The sequence below is a fragment of the Mesocricetus auratus genome, unplaced genomic scaffold (genome assembly GCF_017639785.1).
Source record: "Mesocricetus auratus isolate SY011 unplaced genomic scaffold, BCM_Maur_2.0 Super-Scaffold_100010, whole genome shotgun sequence".
Classification (NCBI taxonomy): Eukaryota; Metazoa; Chordata; class Mammalia; order Rodentia; family Cricetidae; genus Mesocricetus; species Mesocricetus auratus.
This window is the reverse complement of record NW_024429194.1, coordinates 45927913-45951862: the sequence shown is the minus strand read 5'-3', so window position 1 is coordinate 45951862 and position 23950 is coordinate 45927913. Positions and strand designations below refer to the sequence as shown.

The following is a 23950-nucleotide window of genomic DNA, read 5'->3' as shown; positions in this document are numbered from 1 at the left end:
TCAGTGTTTAGCTGTGGGTATCTGTCTGTGCTTCCATCAGTCACTGGATGAAGGTTCTAGGATGGCATTTAAGGTAGTCATCAACCTTATCATCAAGGAGGGGCATTTAATGTAGTCTCTCCACTATTGCTTAATTTGCCAGTTGGTGTTACCCTTGTAGATCTCTGGAGATCTCACTAGTATCAGCTCTCTCCTCAAGCCTATAAAGACTCAATCTATTATGGTATGTCTCATCCTGCTCTCCTCTATTCTTACCTCGACTCAGCCTTCCTCCTCCCCTATACCTTCTTCTCATATCCTCTTATCCCCCTTTCTTTTCCCTGGCTCCCTCTCCCCTCACCTGATGTTCCCAATATGCTCAGGAGATCTTGCCTCATTCCACTTCTCTGGGGTATCATGCATCTCTCTTGGGAGCCTCTCTGTTTCCCAGATTCATTGGCACTGGGATTGTAGGCTGATACTCCCCTGATCCATGTCTAAAATCCATATATGAGTGAGTACATACTCATACATTAATTGTCTATCTCAGTGTTTGTGCTACTGGTGTTATGTTCAGGAAGCAGTCTCCCGTACCAATTCGTTCAAGGGTATCTCCCAGTTTCTCTTCTAGCAGGTTCAGTGTGGCTGGATTTATGTTGAGGTCTTTGATCCATTTGGACTTAAGTTTTGTGCATGGCGATAGACATGTAACTATCTGCAGTCTTTTACATGCCAATATCCAGTTATTTCTACATGCCAATATCCAGTTATTTGGCCACTTCTTAATATGAAAGAACATATTTCCTGTATCAGCTGTCTTAATTTTCTTGGAAGAATTATTAGTTATAGATTCATCTTTTTCCTGAACAAAATCTTTTAGAGTATTTTCTTAGAGAAATCTAGGGAAATTCCGTTTAGGGCAATTCAGCACAGATACTTATTTGCTTTGTTTATAAATTTTTTTTATTAAATGAGAACAGAACAATACATTTGTGAAGAATTTATAGCTTGCTCTGAATCACACATCATTCCTTTTATCCACAATTATCACATTTTGTATGATATTGTAGTTTTGTGGGGGAAAGCTTGATTTAGTTATGTTGCTGAATAAACTGAAAAAATTGGCATATGTGTTCATGTATTTTTAAGTTTTCTAAAGGACAAGCAGAAATATTTTGCCATTTGGTTGATGAATCTTTTCATCTTCTTCTGTACCAGTCAGAATACAATAAATTCTTACCACTGAATATTTTGAAAAGTCTTCCTTTGTGCAAAGCTTAGTTTTTAACCCAGAACTGCTGTTTGAAGCCACCTTGTTCTACTAAGGGAAAAAGACTTGATCTCATTTTAGTAATATCAGTTGTGTCTGAGAGTCAACCATGGTGAAGAGGGTCCCATGAAAAGCCACACTCTGAAATCAGTGAGAGAAAGCAATTAGAGGCCAGTAGGGAGGGTAATTCTTGGGAGGAAACAGCAACAGTGACCACAAACTAAATGGACTAGCCAGAAATTTTTGAAGGAGTCTAGCATACCATGATTGACATGTTGTTCTAATGTAATTACTAATGTGACCTGAGAATAAATTCCAAATTTCTTCAGGCAAGAAAATAGTGATATTTTTTCCTATGCAAGAAATAAATTTGCTGATATTGAGTTCTTATGTGCCTTCTGGGTATAAAACAAGAACATGAAAAATGTTGTTCTTAAAATTACCAGCCTTATGGCTAACACTTTCCTTAATAGTAGTCTCATTATTTCTGCTCCTGGTAAGAAACTGCTATGTGTTACTTTCCTCGGAATCCGTAGCATTGCCTTTGATATTCCAAAACTGTTTTCATTATACCCTTTGCCATTGTCCTTAAAAAAGCTGTAGTTGTGTTTATTACAGAAAACTTGATTGACAATCATTCATATTTTTCAAGTATTGTTGCTAATCGAAATCCTAATATTTAGTTTCCTTTCATCTCTTTTGTATTTCAGCTTGCCTTTTCCTTAGAAGATACTGGCAAGTAATTAATACAATGTTTTAAAAACACTATTGTTTCTAAATGTTATGGCTGATTCATACTAAAGTCTTTTATGGACTCCTTGCCCCTCGTGGAGCAATCGTCAGTAATGTATTCACAGCAAGAATGTACTTTAGAATTAATTATTTGTGTCATTCATACAGGTATTCCCTAACTATAAATTATTGCTTTCTTCGTCAGTATAAATTTGATTTTCACTGTTTGGCGTGACCTCTGTCATCACTGAATAGTTAAATTTTCCTTCCAGGAATCCCTTCTGATTGTCTACAACATTTGGTATTGCATAATAGGCATGCAGCATATCTCAGTGAGGTGGTCCTTAGATAATCAGACTATTAATTATTTATGAATTGTGTGAAACTAGAATAGGAGAATATATAAATTAACAGAAAATGCCATCCTATCTTCAAATCATTCATGATTCTGTTGTGGAGACTAGATGTCCTTGGAAGTCCATTTGTGCCTGAAGAAGTAACATAGGTCGTGAGTGCTGTAGGTGAGGAAGAGACTAGATGGAGGGTGTGTGCTAGCCAAGAAGTCACAGAACATTGGGCCTCACCAAGTGTATTTACAGTTACTAGATTCAGGGCTTCAAGGTGGGCAAGAAGAAATGGGAAGGAGGGGAATGGCAAGATGTCACGAATAATAAAGTATAAGACTCAATGTAGGGACAGGAATTTCTGTACTGAAAAAAATATAAGGGAAGGCAAAGAAATCCAGACTTCTTCCCTTTAGAAACTTTTGCCTTCTGTTTAAATTATGGCAGCCCAAATAATCCATTCTAGAGAATTGCTTACTTGGCAGAAAAGGGAAGTCTTTGTAGGAAACAAGTTGGGTAGTCTTACATACACAGTAAGGATGCTAGTTGGAGGTCATGCCATCTTTTGAAACAGTGTGATTTTCCATGTCTGAAAAAATAAAAACCAGAGAAATCATTTTGATGTGTGTGTATGTATGTATATGTAATGTATAACTTTCCTGATATTTGTGATGAAATAAACAGGAAATACCATTAAAATAAATAACTAGAGCAAAGATAGTGCTATCTATTTAACCTACCAGCCTCTGGATCCCTTGTGGGAACACCTTTAAATCTAAAGATTATCATCTGGAACTGCAATCATCAGATGACCTTGCCCTGATTAGTATCATTAGATTAACACCCACTACCATAGTTAGGATGGTAATGTCAATAGAATTTAGTTATTTTATGTGTGACTACAATAGAAACTGTAACTTGGAGGGCCCCATTCACTCACTATTTAGTGAACTGTTTCCTTCCTCTATCAGGCTATCCTTGTAAGAATTTCATAGAAAACCTTCAAAAGAAATGTCCTCATATCCAATTCTGTAAACTGGTATAAGGTGACAGTGTTTCAAAGACAATTTTGACATAATTCCCCACTAACGTCACATAGCCATTGGCATCTGGGATGTGACAGTAGCTGATAGACCATGTTGCATAGTACAAATCAGAGATGGACTAGCTCAGTTGGATGGAAAATGTCATGCTGACTAGGAAGCTAAGAAGCAGAACATAGCAGTAGCAGTCTGTAAAAAACTGGCTGTTAGCATTAACCCACAGAGAGATTTCACAGGAGTTCCACCTGTACCCCCCACAAACTTAGTGGATTTGCCCTACTATACCTGTAAGAAGATCTTTTCTGTCAACAGTGGCATCTCTTAGTGGAAGGGAAGAGATGTGTATGTTTATCCTCATGTTTATGTTGCTAGTGACAAAGATTTCAAACTTTATGATCTTTTGTTATGTAATTTTAATGAGAATGTCACCTTGAAGATTAAGATTGCTTAACTATCACTAACTAGCTCCGTATTCACTTAGAATTATTTTCAATTCAGATACTGGCTCATTCTCATTCATCCACGATGTCACGTATTTTCAAGATGGCAGCTTAGATGCTGTAGTAGGGCTGTGGAGTAAAGGCTGATAAACTTATGACCAATTCGTTTGCTCCTCTTATATCATTGTCTCTCCTCTGGCTGCTGACTACTCATGGAGAAAAGGCACAAGCTAGGAATTTGGCTGGGTCCTTCTCTTGACTATTTTAGTGCTGATTTTAAAACGTTACTTTATTTTCTAAACCTAGATTTATTCTTACCCAATGAACTTTTAGTTGGTGGTCTTTTTATCTACCTCACAGAAAAACAAACAAACAAACAAACACAAACCAAAACAATATCCACAAAACCAAACCAAAGACCTAGTGCCTGAATAAGTGTTCTTAGTTCCTTGGTCAGAGGCTAGAATTGTTCAAGTGTACACAGAAGGCTTAGAAATACTGTTACCAAGGCTCTTTTATCTCTACTTGGCTGTTTCAGTGTTATTTATTCCCTCCCTCTATGACATTTCAACTTTGTCTCTCCTGTCTGCTATCTCCAGTCTCCTCTGTTGAAACCCTTCTTATGCCATAGGCATGATGCCTCTGCCATCTTGGTGGGGGACTGCATCACACTCCTGGATTCAAATTTGTAATCTTGCTAGGGAACTTTGTTGGTTTTGCCTGCTGCTGACGGTGTATATTACTAAGGGGATTTTCAAAAGAGAAAGCAACTATTCATAAGGCACCAAGTTGAAGATGAGAGGAAGAACCTCAAACCATTTTAGTACAGGTTGAATTTAGGGTCTGGTATATTGCTATACCTACAGAGCACTGCACTGCATAGCCAAACTCAGAGAAGCTGCTTCTCAGAATGGATGATAGCACAGAGACCTACAAATAGACATCATGAAGATAGTAAGGAAGTTGGAGCACTCAGTCCTGAATGAGACAACCTTATCAAACGCTCCTTTCAAGGCTCGGGGATCTATACAGAAGGAGAGGTGGAAAGATGGAAAGAAAGAAAGGTGGTGGGTAACTTCAAGGAAACAACATCTTCCAGACACAACAGGAGTGATATATGTACACTGGTAGACACTATGACAGCATGCATAGCACCTGCACAAGTCCAGACCAGACAATGTCTCAGACTGAATAGGAGAGGTTGACACAAAGTCCCAGTCCTAACAAGGATGCTGTTTGCCATTGATACCTGCTGGGAAAGGGACAATCTGTTTTCTCTAACAGAACATCACTGAAGATATCAACCGTACTCTGGGTCTGGCTCCATGTGTTTTCACTGGCTATAGCCCAGGGCCAGCCTCTATTCCAAAAGGTGTTTAGATCTGCCCTCCACCTACAAACCATCAGCAGCACATTTTGTCTCTCTGGATTTCTCTTCTACCACCAGCACTTAGAATGTGATAATGAGAATGATGACTACCTTATATGCTGTCTTGCTCCACTATGTTCATAGCAGCATTGTTTGTAATAGCCAGAACCTGGAAGCAACCTAGATGCCCCTCAACTGAAGAGTGGATAGAGAAAATGTGGTACATTTACACAATGGAGTATTACTCAGCAGGAAAAAAACAATGGAATCTTGAAATTCGCAGGGAAATGGATAGCACTGGAAGAAACCATCCTGGAGTGAGGTAACCAGTCGCAAAAAGAAAAGCATGGTATGTACTCACTCATATATGGATTTTAGACATGGATCAGGATAGTGCCAGTCTGCACTTCCACAGATAGAGAGTCTGGGAAACAGGAAAGAACCTAAAAGATATGCATATATGCATAGTACCCAAGAGAAGAGGATGGAGACAAGATCCTCTGAATGGACGGGGAACACGGCGAGGGGTGGGGGGGGAGTGGGACCTGGGAAGAAGAGAGGGGGTGAAGAGGAAGAGAGTTGGTCATGGGGGAACAGGAAGTTGAGGGGGTGGGGGTAGAATAGGGGGAAGAGGGAATCATAGGTTCGAAGACAGATCAGGCACCAGAGTGACCTCGAGTGATCTAAAGGGATAACACCAATTGGCAAACTAAGCAATAGTGGAGGGACCACCTCGAATGCCCATCCCTGATAATGAACTTGATGTCTATAACCATCCGGGAGCCTTCATCCTGTGACTGATGGAAGCAGAGGCAAACACACAATTAATCACTGAACTGAACCCAAGGAACCCAGTGACAGAGAGAGAGGAGTGATAAGCAAATTGGCAAAGAATGGCCTGGCAAAACCAGCAGAGACAGCTGAACTGAACAGGGGAGAGCTCTTGGACCCCAGACCGACAGTGGGGAGGCCAGCATGGGACTGATCTGGACCCCCCCCAAATGTGAGGGTCAGGGAGAAGGCCTGGGCAACCTATGGGGCCCTGAGCTGTGGATCAGTGTCTATCCCTGGTATACAAACTGTCTTCATGTGCCTATAGCACAAAGAGAGATGCTCTCTCAGCCTGGACTCTTAGGGGAGTGCCTGGACCCTACCAAGAGTAAAATGACAGACTCTAGATATCCCCTATGTGGAAGGATTTGGCAATAGGGTGGGAGGGAGGGGGGGGAAGGGGAGTGCGGGAGGAGGGGAGGGAGAGGGAACTGGGATTGACATGTAAAACAAGCTATTTAAAATTAAAATAAAAAAAAATCTCAGAAGCACTAAAAAATTTCTTTAAAATTTTTGACTATTTTATGTGCGTGGTTGTTATGCATGTATGCATGTTTATGCATGATATTGGTACTCAGTGACTAAGGAGGTCAGAAAAGGGCCTTGGATCTCCTAAAACTGGAGTTATAAATGATTGTGAGCCACTATGTGGGTTCTGGGAATACAACTAGGTTCTCTTTGCAATGAACCAGTGCTCTTAATCCCCGAGACATATCTCCAAACTCAATAATTGGTTTCATTATGACATTTTCATATACATATATAAAATATTCGTTCCAATTAATTGCTCCATTGCTCACCCCATCGCCCCTTGCTGAACCTTTCTTTCTCCAAATAGTTCTTTCTTCTGCTTCTATGTCACATATGTTGTATTACCTTCTCTTTATCTCTTTAAACAACTCAACTAAGTAAAACTTCTTATTTATAGAAGGCATTTTATAACATTTATTAATGATGAATGGCATATGTATATCATGTACCTATCTATGTATTCATTGATTCGTATATTAATTTATAGAAGAAATGGCTCTGTGATTGTCCACACCATACTTTGAGGTCTAAATGAAGAAACTCACATAACTAATGAAGACAAAAGTAGATGAATATTGGCTCTGTGCAACGAAAATTGATTCACATGTGGTGGGGAGAAGGGAGAATAGGCATGTGGGCTGGAGTTAAGCTCATAGCTTGCACTGGGAGCCCAGGAGACAGTAGCATCTGGGTAACATGGTAGAGGATCATGAAATCTGATGGTCCATGGTGTGGTTTTTAATTAGAGCTGTTCCTTCCAAGGATACAAGGAAGGTTAGACCAACATCCCCCCTTTCACTGAGTCCTTTAGCTGAGGCTCCTTCCTTCAGTCAGTAAATTTGTTCCTACAGTGAAAAAAGATGACTCCTTTGATGGTCATGCCCTCGTCACTAGATTGATTTGCATAGTCACAAACTTGTCTCTAAAACTATTCTTGTTGAAAAGCGTCCTGATGGGATATTGTTGCAATAGACTGGGGTAACTGTGTTTTTATCCCAGGATGGAGGAGGGGGTGGAGGAGGAGTTCTCTACAGAGGCCACCAGTTCCTTCCTAGAAATAGTATCCACTTATTTCAACATCAAAATATTTAATTTATATTGTTTCTATTGACAAAGCTACTTTCAGATGTTAGAATGCCTCACTCCTTGTTCAGCTATAGCCTAAGAAGCATCTGGACTTGGAGCAAGTTAACTCTATCTTTAATATATTGCTTTATGTTTTTGGGATTTGCCCCTTTGAAATCCCCTTTAAAGTTTAGGATCATGTGTTTATAGTAGGTACCTGTTGAATATTACCTAAATTAATGGGTATTGGCTTTGTTACCTGATTCAATATTTTTCGGAAAGAGCTATTTCGATGTCAGAAAGGGGTTGGCTAGATGGTTTTGTCATTGCTCTGGTTTGATTTTTTGCATATTATTTTGGTAAAATACTGATCTCCCCTTTGAAATTCTTGATTGAATATAGATTTTTTAGTTGATTTTTATTTTATGTGTCTTTCTTTTAAGTTTTCCACTTAATTTTGTCTGGGAAAGATTAAACCTTGGATAGGCTACATTTACATATCTTGAAAAATGAACGAGTATAAATACAGACCCCATGGCATTTCTGGGTAAGTTTGCATGGAAGGAGGAACTACATACTGTATTACTGTAATGATGCAAAAAGAGCTAGGAACTTGCTGGGCCTGTACTCGCTGACACATTTTGGTTTCTGGCTTACTACTGCTTACTGCTTCCTCAGAGCTTCCTAAATGGCCTCTCAAGCTTTTTTTTCTCTCTTCTGTTTCACCACACTGTCAGCTTCCATGCTACTCTGTCAGTTACTCTCACAGATCTGTTCCTATGAAGATAGTACCTGCAAAGTGCTCTGAGACCCCCCCCCCCCCCACACACACATATACCTAAGCTGCTGGCATCCATAAGGGATGAGGCAGCCACACGAAGGCTTCTTTGCCGTAACTGAGTATTTTCCCTCTTTGGTGGCTTGTGATAACAGCGAGGCCTGTGTTGAGCAAAACCTGACTTCAGTGTCCAACATTAACCAAGGGTAGACAGTCTTGAACCTGTGCTTTTGTGGGCTTGGAGTCTGAACTGTGGGTGAATTCCTTTCCTGTCTGCTCAGTCCTTCTCTCCAGCTCACTGTTAATTTCATTGAAGATGGCTGACTAGGAGACAGCTTCTATAATCTCCCTCCAATGCAAGGCCATTTTTGTTCTGCCTCATGCTGGACCAAAGCAATCCAAGAACACAAAAACACTTTCAGTTTTATATCCTAATTATAATTGCCAATTTGGAAAACTGAGAGTTACTTATTTATCAGGGTGTGAAGACAAATGAATGTTTCAAATCAATGTGAAATGAGGAATCAGGGAGGAAGCAGCTGAAAGAATGAGAGGGAGAATATGAGTATCAATGTGAATGTGAATCTTTAATGGCTGAAGTAAGGCCAAGAAAAATTGAAGATAAGGACTTCCAGGTTCATCCACCTGTAACCTTGGCCCTGGATGGGGAGATACAGTGTTTAGTGAGCCGGGCTGTTCCCATATGACTGTGTCAGGGATGTGGACTTGGGAACCTTCCTGTGTAGGAAGCAAGAATGCCAGGGCGTGTAGGATCCCCACAGAACACCATGGAGTTAATGGAATGGTTCAGAGTGTTACTATGCGTGAAAGGATTTCTGAGGTGAGATTAAAAATCTGTGACCTATTTTCCCCAAATTGTACATTCCTCTAGATTCCTTTAGATGCAATATCAAACAAATTTTGGGGCTGTTATCTAACAGAAAATTTGAGGGAGGAGGTGATTTGAAAATGATGACTAGCAAGTGAGAGAATATACTTGTGTGATTTGGGGCACTAGTCTGAGAAGAGTGAGGAAGACAGGAAGGGAGTTATCATGCTGAAGAACAAAGATGCTTTTAACCAACTCAAGATCCCTATTACAAACTCCCATCTAGGAAATAGTGGTGCGGCATAGAAGCTGGGATTGGAAATCTGATTATGTCAGAGGTGAGTCTGAGTTATGCCAGACTAAGTTATTATTATTGCTACTGACATGTACAGTGATGGACAAATTCTTGAGGAACATGAAAGAACTTGCCTTTGAGACTCATAAATGCACTGTCCACCTGGACATACCTACCAGCGGCTGTTTTCATGCCCTCTGTCTATGCCAGTTACTGTTATCAATTTTCCTATACAATGGTTCTATTTATTGTAATAATCATGCAAAGCAGATACTGTCCCTTTTACTTTTCTTATGAAGAGTTATGAATGCTTTGGTGACATATCCAAGTCTATTCATTTGGGAAATAGTGGAAGTAGAGTGAATGTCCACACACGTTGTCTCATTCTAAGTTCCGTAGACAATTCTCCTGAGGACAGTCACCACTTCCATAAAGCCATCCTCTGCCTGTCTCAATTCTCCCTCCTTTTTTTTCAGCTTGTGCTTTTCTTCATTTTCATCAGGAACTTAAACATGAAATAAAATATTTAAAAAAGAATTTACAAAAGTAACCTTTTCTCCAGGGGATCCGCTGGAAGGAATCCAGTCACTCTTAGGAAGAACCTGGGAAAGACAAGCTGAAAGCTGCTGCCTTCATTTTTCATACTATAATGATAATAGGATTGAATTTCCCCAAGCTGCCACACACATCCTCATGCCCTGCTCTTGGTTAGCTTGTGGGATAACCTCGTAGTAAAGAAGCTGTCTCATGGGTGGGGAGACTATCTGAATTCTGCTTGTTGTGTGATTTGATGGAGCACCTCACTTCCTTGTTCCTCTGTCACTCTCATGTGCACTCAGAATCATGAAGGAGACAGGAAAGTGACAAGACTAAAGCCTGTGTTCTTGCCCATCTTGTATGCTCACAACTTGGAGCTAAAGTCTCCCAGGTGACAATGCTGGTCGTTCTCATGCTGCATTTGTAGGACCCAGGGAAGCCTGCAGATAGAGACCAGATGCCAAAAAGTTATCTTATGTTTTAAAATGTTCACCAATATTTATTTATTTATTTATTATTTAGGTTAGAAACAATCTTGTTTCACATGTCAATCCCAGATCCCTCTCCCTCCCCTCCTCCCTACCCTTTCCACCAGGTCCCCCATCCAATCTCCAGTCCGATCCCCAAGGAGGGTGAGGCACTCCATGGTGGATCTCCAGTAACTGTCATTTCATCCAGGGCAGGGCCTAGGTCCCCCCCCAAGAGAGCCTCCCATATTGTGGCATCGGCACTCAAAGTCTATTTATATACCAGGGATAAAATTAGTGAGAAATACAGTTAAGATACTAAAAGAAGTATATGAGTTACAGTAGGTTTGCATATAACTGAAACTGGTATTTATCACATTTGCTTATGTTAAAACTCTAGGATTGTCTTTTATTTTAAGATCAAATAATAAGAGTGGCAAATATATGTTTTTTAATATTTTGGAGTGATATTAAGAATGCTACCACTAGTACTGAGATGTAGGAGCTAACCCACTGTATATAAAGAAAGAAAACCAATGTTCAAAAGTCATCAATGTATTTAATTGAGCTAATATAGATAATATCTGTTAGTATAGGTTAAAAATAGATCAATAATGCTTAACACAAGGTAGAATATAATTCTTCATTAAGGAATGATCTGAGTGTAATAAAAGTACCCAGTTTCAAAACCAAACAAAGAAAGGAAAGCCACAACAATGAAACCATCCAGCAGAGGATCAAGTGACAACTACTAAAGAAGGGAAGGACTGTCAGGCAGAACCTGAGCTTGGGAGAAGCTGTAAGATGTTTGGGGTGCAGTCTGAACTTGGGAATTAGCTACTGCAGCTTCTTTAATAGAGGAAAAAGTTGTCTCTTCCCTAAGTATGGATTAGGGCTGAGGCCAGACAGTTTATCCAGCACTGTAAGGAAAAAGGACTTAAAACCATGGAATGCAAATTGGTGCTGGAATCTTTTTTGTCTGTGTTTTATGTTTTTAGTGAGTTTCTGGGCCATTGTTTGATTCCATGGCTTTAGGGAAGTAGTGTTTTAACATAGTAGTCATTTGAATCTTGGAAAACTTGTGAAAATGCAGGGCGTTGGACTTACCCAACCTGTTGAGTGGTGTGGAGCAAAGTCTGTGGTGCACAATTCCATGTCCCAGTGACAGCTCTTGCTGCTGGCTGCTGGTCAGTGTTCACACTGTGAGACCCACTACTCAAAAGGTAGGCGGTAATATGACATTGCAAAATAACTTAAAATACTAATGTCAGCAGTCTAAAATAGGAGGAAGCCTTACATTTGTTCTTCAAAATTTTTTCTTTATCTGTCTTGTTCTCATGAGCAAGCTAATGACTGACAAGGAGTCCTAAAGTAAAACTGATAGGACATTTATTTTAACTCTGTTCCTAGCGTTTTACATGCTTATAATTTTGTGTTTGAATCAACCCTCTTCCCTCTGATCATATCAAAAGTAAATTTTATATAACCTGATTCAATTTACAGATGATTGAAATTCAGAGACTTTAAAATATTTTCACAAATAAATCTTTTAACTATTTTCACTGTAAAGTGCAGCAATTCTAACCTCTATTTTTAGTCTGGTAGCACTGTCCAGGGCTATTGGAATAAAAATGAATGATTGTTTTATTGTGGATAACATTTTAAAACAATGGGTTCTAAGGTTATTAAAATAGAGACATATTTTAATGTCTCTATCACATGAGTATAGAGAATGTTCAATATCTGCTTTTTTGTTTGCTTGCTTGTCTTAGGAGGACATTGTTGGTGTGTTGGACCCACAGTATTTTAAGGCGCTGGACTCTAGGAAGTGCTGTATGCATAGTTTTTCATTTTTAGCATATCGCAAAATCATAATGCTGAGGAGCTCTTGTTTGTCCCCAGACTTCCATGTCATGGAGAAGATTGTGGACACGCGGCTGGGTCACCACCATGCTTTGCCAGCTTCCCTTGGTTTAGTGCCCAGTGAAATGATCTAGTGGAAACATAAATTGGGTTTAATATGCATTTTATTCCAGATTTATTTATTCAACCTTATAAAACTTGTTCCAAATAAAGAAGCAAAATATCTCCTTTTGATTTTCTTCCCTAGTATAGTTTATTTGAGAAGATAGCTTAAATATCTAGCTCTAAGTATGTCAGGCTGCTATCAGGTGTGTGACCTGTGCTTAATAAGATCTACATAGACCTCCTATACAAACACCAGACAGTGGTAGAAGTTTCAGGAACCTAAATATTAATTTGTGCCCAGTGGATCATTTCATAAGGAATGCTGATGGCTCTTTTTTTTCCTTTTTAGACATTGTTGTAATGTCTAATGAGATAAAATTCTACATGTGGAAAATATTAAAGTAATTAAAAACATTTGGCTTTTTGCATATATTTTCTAAAATTAACTCTCATGTTAGCACTCATCTGTCTTGTCTCTAATTGGGTTGAAATGTGTGAAGGAAAAAGAGCTTTGATATGGAACTATTTTTCATATTTCTTGACTATGGTATGCACAAAGGAACTAATACATAGATGAGCCTTGAAAAAGTTTCAGATATCTGTGTTTTTACATGGGTGGCACAAGATTTAAAACATTTGCTTCATCTTTGTAGAACTTAGACTTGAAAGAGGATATACCACAAATAGGTGCCAAAGACATAGTCTCTCTTATTTTTTAAAAATGTGCACAGTATATCTTATTTTATAATAGAGGAGGCAGGTTGCTAGTAATTTGTTAGTTAATAGTATCTGTTGGCATAGAAATACTATTATTGCATCATTGCAATGTTGTGTATTTGAACAGTTTTGAATTATTTAGGGTTATTTTTAATTGGGAGAATGATTTTTTGTACACTGTCTAAATCCAGTTAAATTAATATAATTTGAATAATTTGTAGGAAGTCTTTACATTAAAAATACCCACAAAACATCTTTATTTTGTAATTTCCCCGAAGGCAAACATTTCATATATTGACACAGCTTTTACCAGGTTTGAAGGCTGAGTTTTACATAAAAACAAGGTTAGATTGTGTGCCTGTGGAAGAAGCTAATATTCATTTCTTCCCCATCACCCATGATTTTTATTGAAACTGTAGCCACCTGTCACTGGAGGGAGAAGAGGATCATAATAAAAGGAATAAGAGAGCAGCTTCCTGAAGGAACGAGTTGTCACATTTGTGGTCTTTATCAATCACCACTGCTAAAGTTTGGGATGATTTGAGTCTTAAGGGAGACATCTGGGCCCATACTCAGTGTTGACAGTGTCTGTAGCACGTATAATTTGAGAAGGGGTACTCTTCAAGAGAAAATCAAACAAAAACAATCAGTTTTGGACATTCTTAAAACTTCTAAGAAGAAATAGCTTCACTCAAGAGACCCAGAAGCTTTTTTAGTAGGGGTCAATCCTAAATTAACTTCTTGATAACTTCAAGGTAAATGTCACTTTTGGGACAAAAAGAGGGATCAGCTGTTCTGCCTGTGGGCATGAAGAGACCACTAAGGTTCACTTTAGACCTGGCCAGGTTTTCAGCCCTCACCCACTGACAAGCAGTTTTCCTTTTCCTTTAGAGTTTCCACTTCCTCTTCATTCCCTGTGTTCAGGGCATCTCTTTATCCCTCGGTGCTTTCCGATGAAGCTGCTGAATATGCTTATTTAGTTGGTTGGTTATGAACTGAGCAAATGACCAAAGTTGTTGATAGTCCACAGAAACTTGGCATGTGCGTGGTTAGCTCTTCATTGATGTTTCCCATGTTTTACTATAGAACCAGCAAGAAAAAAATCTCACTCAATTACTCTAGTATCATACTTAAAACCAATGGTGATGTTCCATGTAGCTAGTCCCAATTTCAGAGTGTGCTAATTGGTGTTTGCAATAAAGGTAGAAGAAGGATTATGCTAAATACAGAGTTTAAAATTAAAAATTTTAATTTTTATGTGTGTATATGTATGGATTCACACACATAAGTGTGTGTGTCATAGAATGTGTGTAGAAGCAAAAAGACAAAATTTGAAGGCACTTATCTACTTGTGTCATGTGATTTTTCGGGTATGGAACCCAATTTATCAAGCTCAGCATCATCTTCACCCACTGAGCTACCTCCCTGGCCCTGTATTAGGTTTGAAAGTGTGAATATTGAAGATAGGTCTAGTTGCCTTTGACTGTAAGTAAACCAGGTACCATGGGACAATATTCATGTGTAAATGCTGCAGTTTCTTTATCCAGTGATTGAGTACTGTAAGCTGGGATGTAGGGTAGAGTGTCAGGCATACAGTAGTCCTCTAAATCATATACCCATTCCTGAAGCTGTTGCTCACTCACCTATTGAGCTTTACCCTTGTATCCATCTGTTGAGTTTGTAACTTTAGTGAACCAAATAGGTGCTTAAATTTATTTGAATATTCTCTCTTGTCTGAATTTTAAAACTGTGGAACCCAATCAATTTTTATTTTGACTTATATTATCAGTAAGCTTAGAGGTAAATTCATTATTCAGTTGCTTAATCTGTCTAAGTCAAGTCTGGGAAGAGCAAATATTATTTCTTCACTTAAGTACTAGTCTCTTTGATCCTCTAATTTCTAATTTTATTCCATCTTAATCTAAAATCACTGCCACGCCCTTGGGCACGAGGATGATTTTCATCAAATATTCTTTCTCTCATTCTCCACTGTTTTCCACTCTGTGCAGTTGCATATACTTCTCATTGGATTTTCCTAGACCTAAAAGGAAACATAGTCAGTATTACAAAACACATAGAACTTCTATAGTGTACTACACAGGCAAATAGTACATAAGCCACTTATTTCATACCACTATTTCTTTACTTTTCATGTTTTATTTGGGCAGGAGAGCTTGTCTCCCTTAACCTCAATATATACTTCAGTCTGATTGTGTCCTGAGTGTCCTGCCTCTGCCAGCCAAACAGTAGGGTGACAAGTGTCTACATCACCTGTCTGTAACAATTTGAAGAGCAAAATACAAGTTATTTTCCGGTTGAAAGGGAGAGATTTTTGACATTCAGTTAAATTTTTAGATAAGTATAGGTAAAACCAAAAAGTGTTACCTAGTATAAAAATCCTAACATGTATAGGATGTATATGTAAAATGGTTCTTCAAGCACTAAGAATGTGACTTGTTTACCAGTTTGTCGTTTATATTCATGAGTAAATCACTGTGAGCTGATCCCAGTTCTGCCTTAGAGTGAGAAATTTTCATTCAAAGAAGTGAATTGTCATAATAGTATTGTCTAAGATCTTGTAAGCTTGGAAATATTGCTCTTTAAAGAAATCATAAAATTTTCTTCCACATTGTAGCTAGGTAGCCCCAAAAGCTGTTGAGCATTTTCTACCAATGTGTGGAATTACGCACAGTTCATGAATTGAAAGACAAAGCTCTATTAAACTAAAGGTGACAGTGTTGTATGAGTCATTAGTAAACACTTCTAAATATGCTATATCATCCATTATCTCTATAAGTTACTGGATGTTGTCAAATGCTGTTGCAGTTAAGTAAAAATATATCTGTTACTGATATTTGCATAGAAGTCCACAAACAGGCCTGATTCTGTGACTGTTGAGAAAAGGAGTTAACCTTTCCATAACATAATTTTCTCATTTGTAAAATGAGAGTTCAGCTAAGTGAATCACTCATACCCCATTCATGTATACTAGCCTTCATTTTTGTTGTCAGAAAATAACACAAAGTAAAAAGCTTCATTCAAAATCAGATAATATAGAATTGGTCCATGGAATCTCAACTCAATCTCTCTCTCTCTCTCTCTCTCTCTCTCTCTCTCTCTCTCTCTCTCTCTCTCTCTCTCTCTCTCTCTTCCTCTCTGAAGAAAAGACAATTCTGTGTAATATGAATTATACTTACACATTAAATAGAATAATGGGTTTCTCTGTTTCTGTAGAACTTCTGTCCAGGTTGTATGAGAGGGACTTAATGAGGACATAACCACCATTTACAAGATAAGAACAAGTCCCAATCCCCAGTGGAGGGTAGGGGGATATGCTGATGCAGGTATCTTTTATATTACTGTGTCTTTCTGCTTGTCTGCTAGGGCTCTAGTAGTGACCAGGGGCTCTGAGAAACAATAGTGCTATAAGATATTTTCATTTATGTTAAGTGAAAAAGTGATTTGAGATCATGAAAACGGGTTTTGTGGACTTCTGCAGTCTACTTGAACTCCACAAGTGCTTATAGGTAGTAGGGTTAGTGGGGATAAAAAGGACCAGACACCTTTGCTCACACATCCACAAATAACTTAAAATGCTCATAAGAGACAAAACTATATATAGTTATGAGTGGTTCTCAGGGGCAGTCACTCCCACAGAAGTTAGAAGAAGGAAATCAGAGGCCAGCTTTTCTGGATTCAGATTTGGGCACTGCCTCTCAATAGTCATGAGAATTTGAACAAATCACTGAATCCCTTTGTACCCTCATTCCCTCACATGTAAAATAAGTGTAATAAGTGTCCCTGTTCCATAAAGTTAGTATAGAAGTAAGTTCATTGTAAAATGGTGAGCATTCGGAATAGTGCCTACTGCAGAGCAAGTTCTATGAAAGGGTTATCATGCCTATTATAATTATGATTAATTGCTATTTTCACAGAAAATCCAAGATTTAGTATCTGTTAGGCATATATTTTGGTATAAATAATTGATGGTTCTATGAAAGTAATAATTAACAGCAGAAATTTTTTGGAAGAACCTCTCCTCAGGGCCTGGTGAGATGGCTCAGTGGTTGAGTATGGGCTGCTCTGTGAGAAGATCTGGGTTTTATTCTCAGTACCCTTGTGGTGGCTCACAACCATCTGTTCCTCCAGTTCCAAGGATCTGATATCATCTTCTGGCCTCCATAGCCACAAGGCATGCACGTGGTTTACAGATATACATATGCAGGCAAAACACCCACAAACAAACAAACAAGTAAATAAAAGAAACCTTGGTGTTAGGTTTGATGTTAGGGAACCAATGGTTTCAGTTTTACTTTGCTGGTGTAGGTAGACTGCATCTACCTCATGATCTGAGGCAGCTGTTATACTATAACCATCTTGAGTCTACCAGGACTAGGTAGACTAGGATAAAAGAAAGGGAAGGCATGGTTCTCCTTCAAGCACAGAGGTTATGCAAGACCATTGGACTAGATATTGTTTTCCATAATTTTGAGGGTTAGCAGAGATTCAAAGGAGGACTGAATATGTGCTAAGTAATCACTAGGCCTATTTGATTACTCCGGGTGATGGTTTTCTTATTGATGATTAGTAAGTGAATATTGGAAAACAACCGGCATGTAAGCACAATATCATTATAGTCTAAAGACTGGGTTCCTCAGTTTTCCCAATTAAGTTTCAGGTTCTTTGCCAAAACATTTTGTGCTATTTGCATGTGATTTACATGTTTAAATATTCAATGTCTGTCACAGCTTTTGTGTTATTTTAATTCCTACGCACACGCACAAAAAATGGATTGATGTTTCCAAAGTGATTAATTACATGGTAAAAAGTAGAATTAACATATTAGCCTTAGAACTGCGGTTCAGGTACTGAATTTAAACCGATCTAAGGGGGTAGGATAGACTGCTAGTATCTCAATTTAGTGGGAGCCTCTGAATAAGGACTGAATGAGAACAGCAGTGCAGGGCAGCATCCAGGTGTTCCTGGGGGTGAGCCATTGGTTCCAAACTGCCCGTTACAAACTGTCACAGTAAGTCTTTCCAATAGGAAATTGATGATCTTTGTCTTTCCCTTAAAGGGAAAGATTGAAACACTGGAGGCATCATTCATAATTTCAATCTTGTATGTGACAGAAGTCATACTCGTACTAAGAAGCTTGTCAACCAGCCCAAACACTAGTGAGAAATGTGCCTAGAAGGGAAGTAGATTAATTACTGGCAAACCTGTGGCGAAAGGACCCATATCACTTGGTAGTGACCACTGGGTGGAGGAGTAGTCCCTGCTTGGTGTGCAAATGTTTTATTTCCAGTGGAATAGAAGGACCAAAGTGTAGAGGCAGAATACATTTTCAAAACCATAAGAAGCATATATTCACCCACATATTCAACAAATACTTTCAGGACCATTACTATTCACAAATCCTTTCAAAAGAGTGAAAATGTTGCTGTTAACCATAAATGCTCTTCTCTACATAGAATTTATATTTTAATAAAGTGAAATTATTCAATGACATCAGCACTATTAATCACTTTATACTTAAATGATCTAGGCAAAGGAGACTGGTCAGGGTCCATGGAGAGCTGTAGGTCGCTTGTTTTGCTTTGAATGCTTGTCAGTCTTCAGCTTTGCTCTGAGAACAGCTGCATCCTGCCTCTTGCTTATAATTCAAGAATGAAGGAAGGAGTGATGATGAATGAAAATGCAGTCACTGAGCACATATTCTAGTGTTTTAGGCAAAGAAACACACCACATTCTGCCCTCAGAGGAGTGTTGGTTGGCTGCCCAATTGCAAAAACTGCAACAGCTGTATCTGGACAGCAGGATGCAAACACTGCTTCTGGGGCAGCAGGTTCCCTTCTTTAGATTATCTGAAGAGGCTTGCGAGGTTGAGGTTTCTTTATGAAGCTCAGTGTCTTAAATGGCTTAATCCTTCCTTTACAGATGCTCTTCTTTCCATTAATACTTTCAAAGAACAGGTAATAATGTGTAGGTGATTGTTACCAAGATTCCCCAATTATTTGATGATATTTTATGAAATAAAACTGGATATTTAAAAATTAGTACAAAAACAGCAACAGAATTTAGAAATGCATCTATTGATATTGAAATAGGGGGTCAGTTTGACTTTCCATATGATAAATTTTAAATGAAACTTCGTATAAATGAGAACTATATAGTTCATTTTCAGGTCTATAAGTGTTATAAACATTCTCTACTCTCTAAGAAGACCCCTGAATTCTTTTTCTTATTACCAATGTGATAAAGAAGGAAAGAATATTTGTTATTTAATTTAAAATGGTGAGTGTGGGAACACATTGAGTGGATGGGGGGGTCTGTTATTCAGCTAATGTCATGTATGGATTCCATAGGTTGCAAGCAGCTTGTCTCATTGACATGACACTGTTCTTTGGTTGAATTTTTTTAACTTTTCCTATAATTCAGATGCTTTTTTTCTGTTTAATAAATGACTGGTTTTCTGAGTGTGTGTGTGTGTGTGTGTGTGTGTGTGTGTCTGTCTGTCTGTCTGTCTATCTTAGTGATTAGCTCACTCCAAGCCCTTAAGATGGAGAACTAGGGCTTCAACCAGAGGTTCAAAAAGAAAATTGATATAAAAGAGCATTTGGAAACCTGAGCAAATCCAGAGATCAGTATGTGACACTTCAGGGATGTGTGCTAGGCTTGGATGCTGCTGAAGGACTCAAGGTAATAATTTTACATATTAGGAGATTTAGTTATCTGTAGAATCACTAACTACTTCCAAATGTAGCTATGACAATAGTTGTGGATGTGTCTTTGTCCTGTGTGGTTGCAGTGACACTGCTCCCTTGTGTGTAGCCTGACAGAGCTGGGGTGTTGTGTTTCCCTGCCACATGCCGATTGAACTGGAGCTCCTGCAACTGTTTTTTTTTTCTCTAACCAGACTGATCTATTATATGGCAACTGGGCACCAAATTGAAGTGTTTCAAGAGCCAAGCTCAACCTCTAGATTAGTAATGCCCCCTGGACATTGTGGCCAATGCCCTATAGTCACTGTGTCAGTATATAGAGTGCACCACACAAAGACATTTCTCCTTAGGGTGGGCTTTATTAGAAACTATCATGGATTATGTCTACAATAGACTGTAAAGAACAGAGCCTTGATGAAAATGTGTATTTATATATCTGGTCACATCTGAGGGAACTTGTATATTGAAAGATGGGCTAAGAATACACTCTGATAGTTTGAACTACTCTAAATGTAAGAATTTGAATGTTGTAAAGTTCCATCTCTCAAAAGGAGATCAAGCGGATACAAATTAGAAAGGAAGAGGTCAAACTTTCACTATTTGTAGATGATATGATAGTTTACATAAGTGACCCAAAAAAACTCTACCAGGGAACTCCTGCAGCTGATAAATGATTTCAGTAAAGTGGCAGGATACAAGATCAACTCAAGAAAATCAGTAGGCCTACTATATACAAATGATAAAAGGGCTGAGAAAGAAATCAGAGAAACATTGCCCTTTACAATAGCCACGAACAACATAAAATACCTTGGGGTAACGCGAACCAAACAAGTGAAAGACCTGTATCGCAAGTACTTTGAGTCTTTAAGGAAAAAAATTAAAGAAGACACCAGAAGATGGAAAGATCTCCCATGCTCTTTGATAGGTAGGGTCAACATAGTAAAAATTGCAATCTTACCAAAAGCAATATACAGATTTAACACAATTAAACTTTAACACATTAAAATACCATCAAAATTCTTCACAGACCTTGAAAGAACAATAATTAACTTTATATGTAAAAACAAAAGACTCAGGAAAGCCAAAACAACTCTGTTCAGCAAGGCAACATCATCACCATCCCTAATTTCAAGCTCTATTACAGAGCTATAGTAACAGCTGGTATTGGCACAAAAATAGACCAATAGAATCAAATTGAACACCCCGACATTAACCCATACACATATGAACACCTGATCTTTGACAAAGAAGCTGCAATTATACAATGGAAAAAGGAAAGCATCTTCAACAAATGGTGCTTGCATAACTGGATGCTGAAATGTAGAACTGTAGATAGATCTATGTCTATTGCCATGCACAAAACTTAAACCCAAATGGATCAAAGATCTCAACATAAAAACAGCCATACTGAACCTGTTAGAAGAGAAAGTGGGAGGCACCCGTGAACGAATTGGCATAGGAGATCACTTCTTGAACATAACTCCAGTAGCACAGACACTAAGATTGACAATTAATAAATGCGACCTCCTGAAACTGAGAAGCTTCTGTAAGGCAAAGGACACAATCAGCTAGACAAAATGCAGCCCACAGATTGGGAAAAGATATTCACTAACCACACATCTGACAGAGGGCTGATCTCCAGAATTTAAAAGAACTCATGAAATAAGTCTTCAAAACACCAAAGAATCCAATCAAAAAGTGGGGTACAGAACTAAATAGAGAATTCTCAGTAGAGGAGTCTAAAATGGCTGAGAGACACTTAAGAAAGTGCTCAACATCCCTAGTCATCTGGGAAATGCAAATCAAAGCAACACTAAGATACCATCTCACTCCTGTCAGAATGGCTACGATCAAAAACACTAATGACAGTTTATGCTGGAGAGGATGTGGAGAAAGGGATGGGAGTGCAAACTTGTACAGCCACTTTGGAAATCAGTATGGAGATTCCTCAGGAAAATGGGAATCAGTATACCACAAGACCCAGCAATTCCACTCTAATGCATATACCCAAAAGATGCACATTCACACAACAAGGATGTCTGTTCCACTATGTTCATAGCAGCATTACTTGTAATAGTCAGAACCTGGAAGCAACCTAGATGGCCCTCAACTGAAGAGTGGATAGAGAAAATGTGGTATATTTACACCATGGAGTACTATTCAGCAGGAAAAAAAAATGGAATCTTGAAATTTGCCAGCAAATGGATTGCACTAGAAGAAACCATCCTGAGTGAGGTAACCCAGTCACAAAAAGAGAAACATGGTGTGTACTCAGTCTCTTATGGATTTTAGACCTGAATCAAGGGAGTGCCAGCATACAGTCCCACTGCCAGAGAGTCTGGGAAACAGAACCTTCATCCAGTGACTGATGAAAGCAGAGGCAGATACCCACAGACAAATACTGAACTGAACTCCTGGAATCCAGTGTTAGAAAGAGAGAACTGATGGGCAAAGGAGGTAAGACTGGGCTGGTTTAACCCACAGAAACAGTTGACCTGGACAAGGGGGAGCTCTTGTACCCCAGATTGATGGCTGTGTAGAAAGCATGGGACTGACCCAGATCCCCTGAAGGTGGGTGTCAGTGAGGAGACCTAGGTAATCTATGGGGCCTTAGGTAGTATTTATCCCTGGTGTACAAATAGACTTTGAGTGCCCATGCTACTCAAATGGGATGCTGTCTCAGCCTGGACTCTTGAGGGGAGGGCCTAGGCCCTGCCCTGGATGAAATGACAGTTAGTGGAGATCCACTATGGAGGGCCTCACCCTCCCTGGGTATTGGAGTGGAGATTGGGTGGGGGACTGGAGGACCTGATGGGGAGGGCAGGGGAGGAAGGGAGGGGGGAGGGAGCTGGAATTGGTATGTGAAACAAGCTTGTTTCTAACTTAAATAAAAAATATTTCATTAAAAAAAGTTCTATAATTCAACTGGCTGCTCATTATAGTCCCTTGGGTGAACTGAGAATTCCATACTTTGTATATTGCATTATATCTAAAGATAATTAAATGAAAATTCTAGGGACTATCCCAGGCATAGGTGTGTTTTCATGTCTTTTGACAGGATACCCATATGTTGTCAAAGATGAGCATCTTTATTTTAGGAGCATTGCTGCTGGACTTGACGAGAGAACAGAGCTTCACTGACACAGATGAAATGCTGTCTTACATGTGCAATGAAAAAGGATTAAGCCTTGCGTTCTTTATGCCTTTCATTGACTCATAGTTTCTTCCAGTTCTAAGGACACTTTTCCCTCAGACATCGTCTCAATTATCCTTTCTCCCTCCTCAGATCTCCAAAGTAGTTCAAGTTATCTCAAGTAACATTACAACATTTCTTATAGATATATCTTAGTAGAGTGTTAGAAGCTCTGGGTTTGAGCCCAGAACCACATAAATCCAGCTGCGTTTGTGTAGGCTTATAATGATAGTACTTGGGAAGATCTGAGGTTCAAGGTTACCTTTGGCAATGTGGTGAGTTTGAGACCAGCCTGAGCTACATGAAACCCTGTCAAAAAAAAAGTGTTACAAAGTTTATGTATATGCAATTAATATTTCATTTTTGAACTATAGTGAAAATATGTTTGCATGGACTGATTTTGTTGGGGAATTTTTTGTATACAAGCAACAGAATAAATGACTAATAAGAAAAATCATTGTGAATATTTAGAAAATCCAGAAGAAATTTCAGCTTATACTGTGAAAATCTGGTGTGGAACAGTATATTATTATACTGTCATTAAAAAATCATGACTTTATGAATCACATTTCATTTCTGGCCTCTATAGTTTTTTTAATATATTGAAACTGTTTTATTAATAAGGAAATTTCAACTTTTTTGGAGCCTTTTACTTTGGGCAAATAAAATTTTCCTAGTTTATGATGAAACTAATCTCTCTCTTACATACACCCTGCCGTTTCTTGAGAATTATGGAAGGTATAGATATTTCAGTACTCTTTCTAGGCTTAGGGAGTACTTACTGTAAGTAGGTAATACCCATAGGAGACTGTTCACTTTTAATGGATGGAAGACTGT

At 38.7% G+C, this 23950-nt stretch overlaps 1 protein-coding gene across 2 annotated transcripts in view; it reads left to right on the top strand.

The window, feature by feature from the left end:
* The window catches only part of Pard3b (par-3 family cell polarity regulator beta), a 953942-nt gene that overhangs the window by 156003 nt on the left and 773989 nt on the right, over positions 1-23950 (top strand). The gene's annotated exons all lie outside the window — the stretch shown is intronic.